This window comes from Pogoniulus pusillus, chromosome 14, assembly GCF_015220805.1.
Source record: "Pogoniulus pusillus isolate bPogPus1 chromosome 14, bPogPus1.pri, whole genome shotgun sequence".
Classification (NCBI taxonomy): Eukaryota; Metazoa; Chordata; class Aves; order Piciformes; family Lybiidae; genus Pogoniulus; species Pogoniulus pusillus.
Window position 1 is genome coordinate 16,011,906 of NC_087277.1, and position 11,809 is coordinate 16,023,714.

Below are 11,809 nucleotides of genomic sequence, written 5' to 3' on the forward strand. Positions count from 1 at the left end.
TCCTACTTTTTTCCTCTGACTCTTGTTAGAAGAAAATGCAGATGTTTCCAGTTTGGCCAATTCCTCCCTACATCCAGTGACAGATGCTTGACAACTTCATTGCTTATTTGCAGACTCTTATAATACGTGCTGATGAACGTCCTGCTTGCAGCAGTGTTGTCTCTGATGCTCTTCTGAGCTATTCTGTTGTGGAAAGCAAACCTACTAAGAATGTCTGCCAACCTGTGGTTGTACTGTAGCCATGCAGTGGTTCCTGAGCCTGTTTATTTTTCATTATTGTCTTGACAACCAGGGCAGTTGGGCTTTTATCAGGACCAACAGGAATCCAGCAAGGAAACATGCAAATGTTCAAGACATTGGAATTTAATCAGGCTTAATGTATACAAATAAATAGATTTGAGTACATTCTTTCAAACTTAAGTCAGCATGCATCGTGCACTCCATGCATGTGAAAACAAAGTGCACTGGCCTGCAAAAGCCTCCTTTGTGTGGTCCCTGGCAGATCCTAAGTTCCAACCTATGCCCAGGAATCATTTGGGAGGATGTTGGTTGTCACCGAGCAAAAGTATGTCTTGGAGGCTTCCAGTACTTCAGCAGCACAGCTAGTCCAGTACCACGCCCCAAAATACTTCTTGCTATTGTCAGACTGGCTAGAAAAGATGTGTTCTCAGAGGGGCTGGGAATAGAATCATTCTATCAGCAAAAGGAAGTTGTGGCAGTGCTGACTTTGGAAAGGTAAAGATTAGAGCTCTACACTATTCGAAGTGCTATCTGCCCAGCCTGGACTGCCGATCATGGTGGGATTATAGCAGGAGAGGATTCAGTTATACAACCAGGAGTGATGGATGGTGTCACTAGTACCAGCAGGGAGACTGGTGCCCTCTCTTTTCTGCTTTGAAGAGTCTATCATCTTAATCAGACAATATTTGAGTTTTTAGGGAGTGAATGAGTGAATTATTTATTTAATTAACTAATGAATTAATATCTCATGTTTTCCCTCCATCGCCTCCTGAAAGGTCAGCCATCTTCCCTGTAAATAAATGGAGGGTGTATCATAACTCCTGCTACAGTGTCCACATTTCCCATCTCTCTCTGGGCAGCATGGTTGCTCTGGCATAGGGATGGAAACCAGAGGAGCTGCAAGTATTTCTGAGAAGCAGCAGATGAAAACAGACTTTCAGCAATAACCAAAATAAGCCACAACCACACAAACAATCTGGAACAGTGCAGACAGGACCCTTAATGTTCCTCATATTATGCCTCTGCATGCAAACTTGGTTACCTGTGTGTTCCTTCTGTCTGCACTTCAATATGGGAAAATTTGGACTAATGATAGTGTTGTTCTTGAACATTGTATAGAATAAAATGGGAATGAAAAATTCACAGAAGTACCAGTTCCTAAGGCCAGCTTCAATCATTTGGCATACTCCAGCACAAAGAATGAGAACAATTCCAAGACCTGAAGGTGCAGCTACTAACACAAGCAGAACAGTGCATGCAACCCCCAGCCTTCCTGTGGTCAAGGTGATGTCCTGAAAGCTCCAAGCCCCATTATGCTGGACAACCTAAATACCACTGAACGACAGTCCCTGAAATGTTTGCAACTTACATACAAAATGCAGGGAGAACATGGAGGCAGCAGAAGGGAAGTATGAGGAGAGGAACCTCCTCACTACAGGAGGTTAATTGCAGCCATTTAGGCAGCCCAGCTGATGCTGCCTTCCTTGGCTATTATTGACTGTGTTCCTAACTCTTTGGGCCGAGTTATTTTCTTGCCAACAGAGTATTTTGCCTTGATTTCTTTTAGCCTGATGGACCTGCCTGGCTCTTGTCATCCTTGGGAAACACAATCGTGGGCTGGCCCTACCTACAGTGAAGAACTGATGATCTTGAGGGCTTCCAGGGCTTCATCCTCCTCCTCCCCCCAAAAAAAGAAAAAAACAACTAGAATGACTCCCAATGCCCTAAGGCAGTTTGTAACTCCTAGGCAGGACAGATCCTCTCAGATATTGATGGCTGATGAGTAGAAAGATTCAGCAGTTCCAGTGTCACCCTAAAAGGAAAAAAAAAAAAAAGGAATAAACCCAAGAAATATGACTTTTACATGGCTGTTAACAGGATGAGTTAAGCACAGCACTATGAGAACTGCTTGTTCAAAAAAGAATTAGCTCTCTGCTGTGGGACTTTCTATTTACTGTGCCAGGGTCCTTTCCACAGATAACACAGTCCATAGGACAAGTCCTTCAACCTCTGTGAAAAAAAGCTATTGATTTATTTTTTTAATTTACAAGGCTGTCCTTTTTTATTCCTCATGTGTTTTGCTGTTGTTTGTCTCAAGCCCACTGAGTTGCACCAAAATGAACAGACAAGAAATATACGCTTACGATTTGGCAGAGAATTGCCATGGCTGGGAGTTTTCATTGCCAAAGAGAAGGATGGAAATGCCCAAGTAGTTATTTTAATTAGTTAGGGTTTGTTTGTTTTTTTCTAATGAGAGCAGCTCAGAGGGTGAAGTAAATAAATCATTATATATTAATGTTTACAATCCTCCTAAATCAGAGCTTGAAGTGGACTTTTTGGATCGGGCGTCAAACAAAAATTGATACATGGTAGTATATCACCAAGGTCTTTTGGAAACCCAGCTTATATACATTATCATTAATCTTTTCTAAAGCAAATACTCATACAGATCTGAAAAATATTCTGAAGACAACAGTCAACATCTCTGAGACAGTGCATAGGCATCCTGAAAGATCTACCTGACTCCCCTTAGCTGTTTCAAAACATCAGCAGTAGACCATTTCCCCATGTCTGATAAATACATTCTCTCTCTCTCACGCTCTTACAGGCACACACAGAGCAATAATAGTCCAGCTGTGTTTAAAGCTCCCCTGCCAATGCTCTGTCCTGTCCTTTCACCTGCCTTTGAAAACAAAATATTCACAAATTGTCTCAGGCACAAATGAGTATAGTTCTCAAAATATTATATGGGGGAGGGAGGGAGGGGAATAAAAGGCTTTTGTAAGAGAAGTTAAAAAGAGAAAAAGAGGATTTATGTTTTTCAAAAGAAAAAATTTACACAATCTTGTTCTAAAGTGTATGTGAATAGAAAAGGAAGAGCAAAAGGCAAATTGCACTGAAGACTGAAATACAATGGAGATGGGGGGAGTAATCAGCTTATGGGCTGCTTTCATGTGTAATTTGCAGAGGCACCTTCAGATCTCAGTGTCTTCATACAACATCCCTTATGTAAGCAGAGGCTCATCAGAGAAGACCTCTGCTGTTTTCTGCCTTCCATTTGCACCATTGTAGACGTTAGGAACAAAAATGATCACAGTTCTCTATTCTCATGAAAATGAGAAATCATTTCAGCTGCATCTCTTGTATGCTACATGTTAAAATACAAATAAGTAGAAAAGAAAGCTAGGTGACCTCTTGCACCTATATACAACATTTGTGTAAATAATTACTTTATATATAGCAGTTTTCAAGTCCAGGACATCCATTTATGCAGGCTTTGTCTTCACTAACTGCTTGAGCAAGCTTCCTCAATTAACTCAAGAGGCTAATCCTGTTCTATTTTGAAAGTTTTGTTCCTGCCCAAATATTGCTGTAGCCAGAAGTTGAGAAGCTTGAAAGCAGACCTGAAGAAGAAAAATGGAACCAAGTCCATTCTGTTTTGATGATGCTTACATGGTAAATAAAATAGAGGAAAGTAAAGTAGAGTTAAGTGAAGCAGACAGAAATATCACCAGTATGTCTCCACGGGCTGGCTAAGACTACATGCGATATATTCCCATTCCCCAGAACTGACAGATCAGATTCAATCTCTCATACAGTCTTTCTCCAGACCTCTACTTAACTCACAAGCATCATATGTGAAGTCAAGTAAACTGCAAAAACAGGAACCAGAATGCTAACTGGTGCTTCTTACAGATTTGTGGTGGAGTTTTTAAGTTGTCACACTCAAAATCTTGCTATGGGGAAGAATGGAGCATACCTCACATAGATGTGGAGCTATATGAAGCTGTTGTCAATCCAGTTAAAGTTTTCATAATCTGATATTCCAGATTATTCATCAAGTCATCAAATTACACACACATAGTTCACATTAATACAGAGGAGTCTCAGGAATGCTGTTAAAACTGTTATTCAGGCAAAGAAAAAAAAGAGAGAAACAACCACATCACTCGCCTTCCAGTGCCTGTCTGGTTCCTATGGTTGGTCATTTCAACTTGACCCAGGAAGACTGGGAGGTGAGTGTGATGTGTTACCAGTATCCAGAGATGTCTTCCACAAGTAGCAGAATATTTTTGGAGGGTTTTTCTTCATCCTCTCTAGTAAGAGGCATGTGATGTCGATGCTGGTGTTTTGCTCAGTCTTGGTTTTGGCTCTGCTGGGATTTATTTTCATGTATTTTCCTAAGATATTCTTTCTTCTGATTATGCTCAGGTTTGTTTCTTTTTTTTTTTTGCTCTTATTGTTGTTTCCAAACCAAGTTTTACATAGAGCCTGTCTTCTGCAGTGGCCACTGAGTGATTCTTAAGATTTGTGTCTGTAGTCTGGGACCTCTGGTATCTTCCCATGCCAGTAGTTGTCCACATTACAATTTATTTGGAGCTCACAAATTCAATCTACACTGTAAGTCTTAGATATCACTATAAACTAAAGCTAATATAGAGCATCATTAGTTGACTGATAAGACAATTGCTATCCTAAAAAAAAAAAAAAAAAAGAGAGAGAGAGAATTAAAGCCTAAAAACCTCAGCCAAGCCAGGCCATCAGTCTCAACTGACTAAGCCTTGACTGTCAGGTCAATGAAAAGCCTGTGGACTTTAGTAATAGCATACATCATAGTTACTGGGCCACAAAGCCTTCCTGCTATGCATGTGTCAAGACTTGAATCCACTCCCCACACCCAGACAGCTCCGGAAAGAGACACTTCTTGTGACATTGCCACAGGCAGGTCCCAATCATTTTATAAGCCCTGATGACTGCCACCTCATGTATCAATTCAGCAGCTGCACCAAATCATCCCTGAGTTCACATTGCAGGCGGATGTTCCTTCACTGCTCTCTTGTTGCTTGTGCCTAATGCTTTACTGAGTAGCTCTCAGTAATTGAATCAGCACGAGGATTTTAGAATGTCTCTCCTGAAGCAGACATTGTGATTTTTCAGCAGTTGGTTTCAGCTGTATTCACAGAATACACAGAATGCACAGAAAAACAGCTCACAAAGTCTTTGACCAAGAAACCTCCCGCTGAACTGAAACATTAATGAAGCATCACATACTTTGGCTTACTGAGTGCACATGCATTGAAGCTATCAGAGAAATGAGATTTGGTTTCACAGTCCTGTAGGGTTCCTGGTATTTGTCTCCAGTTCACATCAAAGAACGGCTACGATGTTTAAAAAATAATTTCCTGAGAGCTAAAATCACACAAAAAAATAAATCAAAGCTATCTGGTATAATCTGGAAGCTTCCCTAGAATGTAGAGATTAAAATACCCAGAATCACAAAGTCACTGACATTGGGCAGATTGTCTAGAGATCATGTCCTCCAATCTCTCTGCTCCAAGAAGAGTCATCTAGAGGAGGTTGCTCTGGATTGTGACCATGCCCCTGCACCATCCGACTCACAACACAGTGCACAAGTCTTTACATGAGGACACTGAAACATATTCCCCTCCAAATTCCTTATTGCTGAGTCTGCGAAGAGCAGTTAAATTCTATTGATACTTTGGTTATGAGTGTGCTTGAAGGTTTATAACAATATCCATGTTTTGATCTCCATAAAATTTTCTTAGTACTACCTTAAGCATGTTTCCTGTGATGTCAGTTATCTATTTCTTTAATCTTATGTGGAGGGCTGGACTGTCTGGACATTTACAAGATACATGTCTGTCTGACCTTTGGTCAGATCTCAAACTGCAGCTGCTCATCAACCAGCAAAATGTGCATTTGTTCCTAGTAGCTGTACTGTGGTCCTGACAACCAGACATCCATCTTCTTCATCGATATCCTTTTATTCCACTTAAAGGGCTGAACTGACCTCCAAGTAAGTAGGGGAAAGCTTCTCTGTGTGCATCTCAAAAGACCCGAGAAATACATATTGCAGCTATTTCCTTCCTAACTCTCTCAGCATCTCAAGCAGAGCTGTTTTATGCTTCTAAAGCTTTACTTTGATGTGACTGTATTTCTCCTCCATTTTCTCCTTTTCCTGACTGTAGCTTAAATTGATTTTTGCCTACTTTTTCTCATGAAAGTTACATTCCTGGCCAGTCTACTTTTTCTGTCTCCTCTGTTTCCTTTAGCCTGAGCCCTTGTATTCATTTCTCACTACTCACTGTTTGCACTGTTTAGACAGAAGATCCCATACCAACTCAATACTGTTGTTAAAACCTTTGCAGGAGTTTTCTGCATAGGTTTCCAAATGGTCTGAGCAGCCACTGATTGACCCAGCCATCCATAGTTAAGTAGAAAGGGCTTTTGCCATCTCCATAACTTTTCCCCTCCTGCCCGTGCCCTTTGCTCTTCTAATTCCGTTTCTAATTCTCTGCTGTCTCAGGAGATATATAAAACTCCTTTCTCAAACTTCCATGCTTTCTGTACAAAGAAATACACTCTATACATCTTTGAAATTGAAAAGACAGATTAAAATCACTGTCCATTCCCATTGGACTAATGCAGGGGTGATTGTTCCACACAGCATATTATCCAGTCTGACCACAAAAGACACAAATGGTGGCTGCTTTACCACTTTTCCTGGGAGACTGTTCCACATCCTGATCAATGTCTTTGTAAGGAGTTTTTGATGATAATGAGATTCATTTTTGCAGTTTTAAATTCAGCCTGTTACTCAGAGTTACTTTCCATTGTATGGCCCTTAATCAATTCATCATTATTATTGTTGCTGTTTACATTAATGAAGTAGGCAGTAGAAACTTTTGGCTCCAGTATAATGTTTGCTGGTTTATATGACTGTAATAAAAGTCTCCCTTGAACTCCCTATAAACTCCCTTGAAGAGTTTCTAATCCCTTTATGAATTATGATAAGAAGCTGATGCAAACACTGAGGACTTACCAGACAAGGTGGTGGTATAAAAAATTCATCTAACAAACCAGTCTCAAAACTAGGCAGTCTGTCTTTCTGAAACCTGATGTGCATTACTTGATTACTTGGAAATATGTAAAAGCTTATTCAGGGACTTTACTGCTGCCCTTTTGTGTTTATACATAGACGGCCTCTACTCCAAGTTCACAGTCTCAGTAACGGGATTATCAGAGACACATAGATAGACATCCCTGCATCAAGCACTACTTTCCATGGTGATACTCTTCCATCTTTCTGAAACAAGTTAATCATCCTGCAAATGGGCAATTCAATCCAGAGTCTTACAGTGTGCTCCAAATGGGCAAACCTTAATGGGCAATTCAATCCAGAGTCTAACAGTGTGATACACATTGAAGCAAAACACAGCTCTGGATTTCAAGTTATAGCAATGCAAGATTAGGGAAACAGGGATGCAAGATCAATGTTTCTGCCTGTCTTGTATAAATAGAGTTCTGTGCATGCAAACCCACCATACTTGTATGTCATTTTACCAGTCTAAGCTCTTGATGGCTCTGTCTTTGGATTTCTATGGATCAACCCCTATCCTTTCTCTCCTCCCCAAACCGCAGCCCAAAAACTTCCTTTGAGCCTGCAAGTTCCCATTTTGCTTGCTTGTACAGGTCCATCAAGCACTTGGATGCTGCAGAATTGCCTTTTAGCTGCCTGTGGCTACATACATCTGCAATGACAAAAGCAACATCTTCAGCACAAAACATTATTTATTCATTCCTGTAAGGTACGAAGCTTTCAGAACAAAGTCTAACAACCGCACTCAGGATAAATGCATGGGTATTAAGTGCATCTTCATAAATTTGCATCCTTTCATCCTTTACAGTTAGTGACATCTCATTCTGTCACCACATCTTTGTCTCCCTGCCTTTCTGTGAGACAGGCAGACTGTCAGCCTTTCACTAACTCACATTAGCCTCACTTACCCAAACTCCTCCCTTCCTTTCAAGCACTGTTAAAATTTTAGGCTCCTTTTGATTTTTATGTCATTTTTAGCTTCAGAAGGGTACCACTTTCTAGCTGAGTGGAGCCATCTCAATTGTGGATAATTTCTCCCTGTAATTCATGGCCAGATGTTGCTATGTGACTCCTAAACTGTGTACCTGAACTACTTTATCTATGTGAAGGCTCTATCTTTCTTACTTGATACAGTACTTTTTTGCTTCAACGTGACTGGAGAAAAGGGGGGAAAATTAACTACAATCAGATTATCAACTTAATTAAAAGTAATGGTGCCCAGAAAGAGGAGCATGTCAGCACATGTTAAATAATATTTGGATAAGTTAGATGCATGCATCCGAGAGGGGGACTGATGAAATATGCTGTACGTCAGGAACTTCCAATAACAATCAGTGCATGATAAGATATTATCTTTAAGATTTCATGGAGGTAAAGTGGCAGCAGGGAAAATAAATTGAACAGACAGTACTATTGTAAAAATAAAGGTCAATTCCAGATGAGTTAGCATGACTTTGTTGCTTAGAAAGAAAATAGATTGAACAATAAAAGAGTTGATACGTAAACACCTAAAGGAAATGAAAGTGATAAGAAACATCCAACACTGATTTGTCAAAAATAGATTGCTTTCATGCAGTTGAAGACAGGAGAACATACCTTGTTAGTAAAGGGAAACAACTATTGACATTTCTCACAACTGTGCACCACCATCATTGTGAAAGTTGCAATTTCTCCAACTTCTCACACTGCAGAGATTTTATTCTATGTTTTTCAGCAGTCTGCTCTGAGTAGACTGAATTTTTAATTCAGTTTAAATTTTAATGATTTTATTTTACTTTGAAATTTGTAGCTTAATATGGCAGTTTGTTGCAGTTCTGAGTTAGTGTAAGGGTGATTAAAGTACCAGTGCTTAAGATCTACCTGTTTACTCTTTCAGTGTTGCCAGGGGAATGAATGCAGCCTCAGCACCATAAACAACTCTCCAGAACAGATGCACTTTTTGGAAAGACAACATTTCCTTGTGTGCAAACAAAAAACATACACATGTTCCTAGACAAAAGAACATCCAGAGGCAGCTCGAACCATACTCAGAACCTATGTGTGGACAATGGAGCTGAGCCATAGGTAGTCTGTAGAGGACCAGCTAATGTAGCTGGCAAAGCAGAGAGAAAACAGCAAAGAGGGGAACTATTTATTGCCCATGGAGTTCCATACATTTGAAACACTTAGGTGATGCCCCTGTAATCTGCAAACTACTGTTACTGGTGCTCGCAGGGTAATCAAGGGCATGTCAAATAGAGGCAGACTTTGGTGGGGAGTCTCCGCCTTTTAAATGCAGCCTTAGAGACATAACTCACCTCCGCTGGCCCATATAGCTCCTTTGTCAACAGGATTAGTGGCCCCTGATAACTGATAGAGCTCAGCCTATATCAGACAACAGGGCTCAGCTCAGTTGTTCACATTTGGGTGACTAACGTGGTTGAAATTTGTTAGACAGCTTCCATACTGGATTGGGAAACATGGTACAGTGTCTGATGACAATGCGTGCCTTCTGTAGCTGGTGTCCAGAGGTGAAGTGGGATTCCCTAGGTTGCCCCAGCAGTACCACGTGGTTTTCCTTAGATGCTTGAACCTTGCCATACATTTGAAGTGTCTAAATCAAAACACCCTTGATGTGGAGAAGCTAGACTGTCCTATGCCAAAACAGCTTTTAACTCAACTGTATTCGTAGACAAACCCTGTGACACTGCTGCAACAAGACATTGATGGACTCCTTATATACTACCATTTACTTAAGTTCTCAGAGGGAATTTTTGCTGAACCTCACAGGGAGGAGACTTCAGCAATAGCCCTGGATCTGTTTCTCAGCACAGCTCTGTAATAAATAGGTTGACAATCAGAAGGAGTCCAAAGCAGAGCAACAAGAGTGATACAGGTGCTAAAAACCATGGCTGATGAAGAAATAATGAGATTATTTGGTCCGTGGTATGTGGATGTGCATTAATCACATTCAAGTGTCTAAAAGGCTGATATAAAGAGAATTCTAATCCATTATATTCTGTGTCCTTGAAGGCTAAAGAAAAAAAAAAGGCAAAATCCCCCCCCAAAAAAGCAAAATCTCAAGTGTCTTAGTTTTCTGTGATAGGTTAGCTAAAAGCAAAGGATAAAGAGACAACAAACCTTCTAACAGGAAGAATAGTGGAGCTGTAACACGGATTGCCTAAGAAGGCAGTGGATTACAGGCTAAGAAGCTTCTATGATGTTATAGAAGCTTCTGCTAGTGGTGGCCAATATTTCTTTAATCCTTCTGCAGCATGGAAGGATGATCTCCTCTTATTTCTTCTAGTCATGCACTTTGTGGCTTTTATAAATGTAAGGCATGCCTAGCATCCAATCATTTAATTTTTGCTGAGTTAAAGGGCAACACAGAACTGAAAGAGGAGATGACAATGCTTCTATGCTTCATCAGAACTAAGAAAATTATTCTTCCATTTTAATGGTCTTTCATACAAACTCTATCATTTTCACTATTATTAATGAACTCCCAATAGCACCGATGCGACCACTGGGAGCTTCCTCCCAGTGAAGCTGCCTTTTGAGATGGATTTTTTCTGCAGCATAGACATCCCTTATGTGTTAGCATCAGGAAAATGCATGGGCAGCAGAAGGAAGAGGAGAAAGGAGAAATGATGTGGAGATTCAGAGCACACAATGCAAAAGGTCATAAGAACACCTTGTGTTGAGAGAAAGAGAAAAAGCAAAGAAAGCAATCGCAAGAGTGAGAGAGAGCATGGCAGGACTGACCATCAGATGAAAAAGAGGAAGGCAGAGGGATACCAAGGAGGCACTACAGCCCTTGTGACTTCCAGGCCTGAGAGGTGCATAAACTTCCTCTAAGGCCTGTGTGAGTCTCCTTGAAGCAAGAACCAGCCTGACTGCCCACACCATACAGCTCAGCACACATCTAACACTGAACTCACACACTCAGAGCAACAAGAGACATTCTTCATGGAACTGATGAGAAAAGAGACTTATGTCTTTCAGGATGAAATGATTTATCTGAAGCTAGTGGCTTGTATTTCAGCAAGCACTGTCTTTTTCCAGGGCTAACTCAGCTGCGAGGCTTTCCATTCCCACACACTTTTCAGAAATCCATCCATATTCCAAGAAAACACAGCAAAGCAGCAGCTGAAAGGCAGATTGAAAAGGTGACTGGCAGAGAATGGTCTTCTTGGGCAGACAAGCATCACAGCAGGCTGCTATCGTCACTATCTTCAGATGTCATCTAGAGTGCAGCATGCTTTGCAAGTCCCTCACACAAGCTGAGTTAATAAATGAAATTTAGAAAGAGAAGCATACTATGACAAAATCCCCTCCAACTTGATCCTCAGAGGTGGAGCCACAGGTAGGGAGAGATGGAGAGTCACAGGTACCCCCTCCTCTAGAAAAGAGTCTTGAGAGCAGAAGAATCAGCACATGAAAAATGTAGTGTCTTTATTAGGAACTATGCACAAACACAATTTTCTTCATTCTCAAACATTAGCCTGTCATGTGTGTATACTGATCTCCCACTCGTCGCAGTATTTCTGTACCAGGCATATGGGTAGTACCAGATCATTCTCAATGACTCAATATTTACATGCAAAATGTCATGAACATCTGAGAGTGTTTTACACCTGGAATGCTATATTTGGCAGCACCAAGTGACTCAGTTTTGCTAGCTATGTT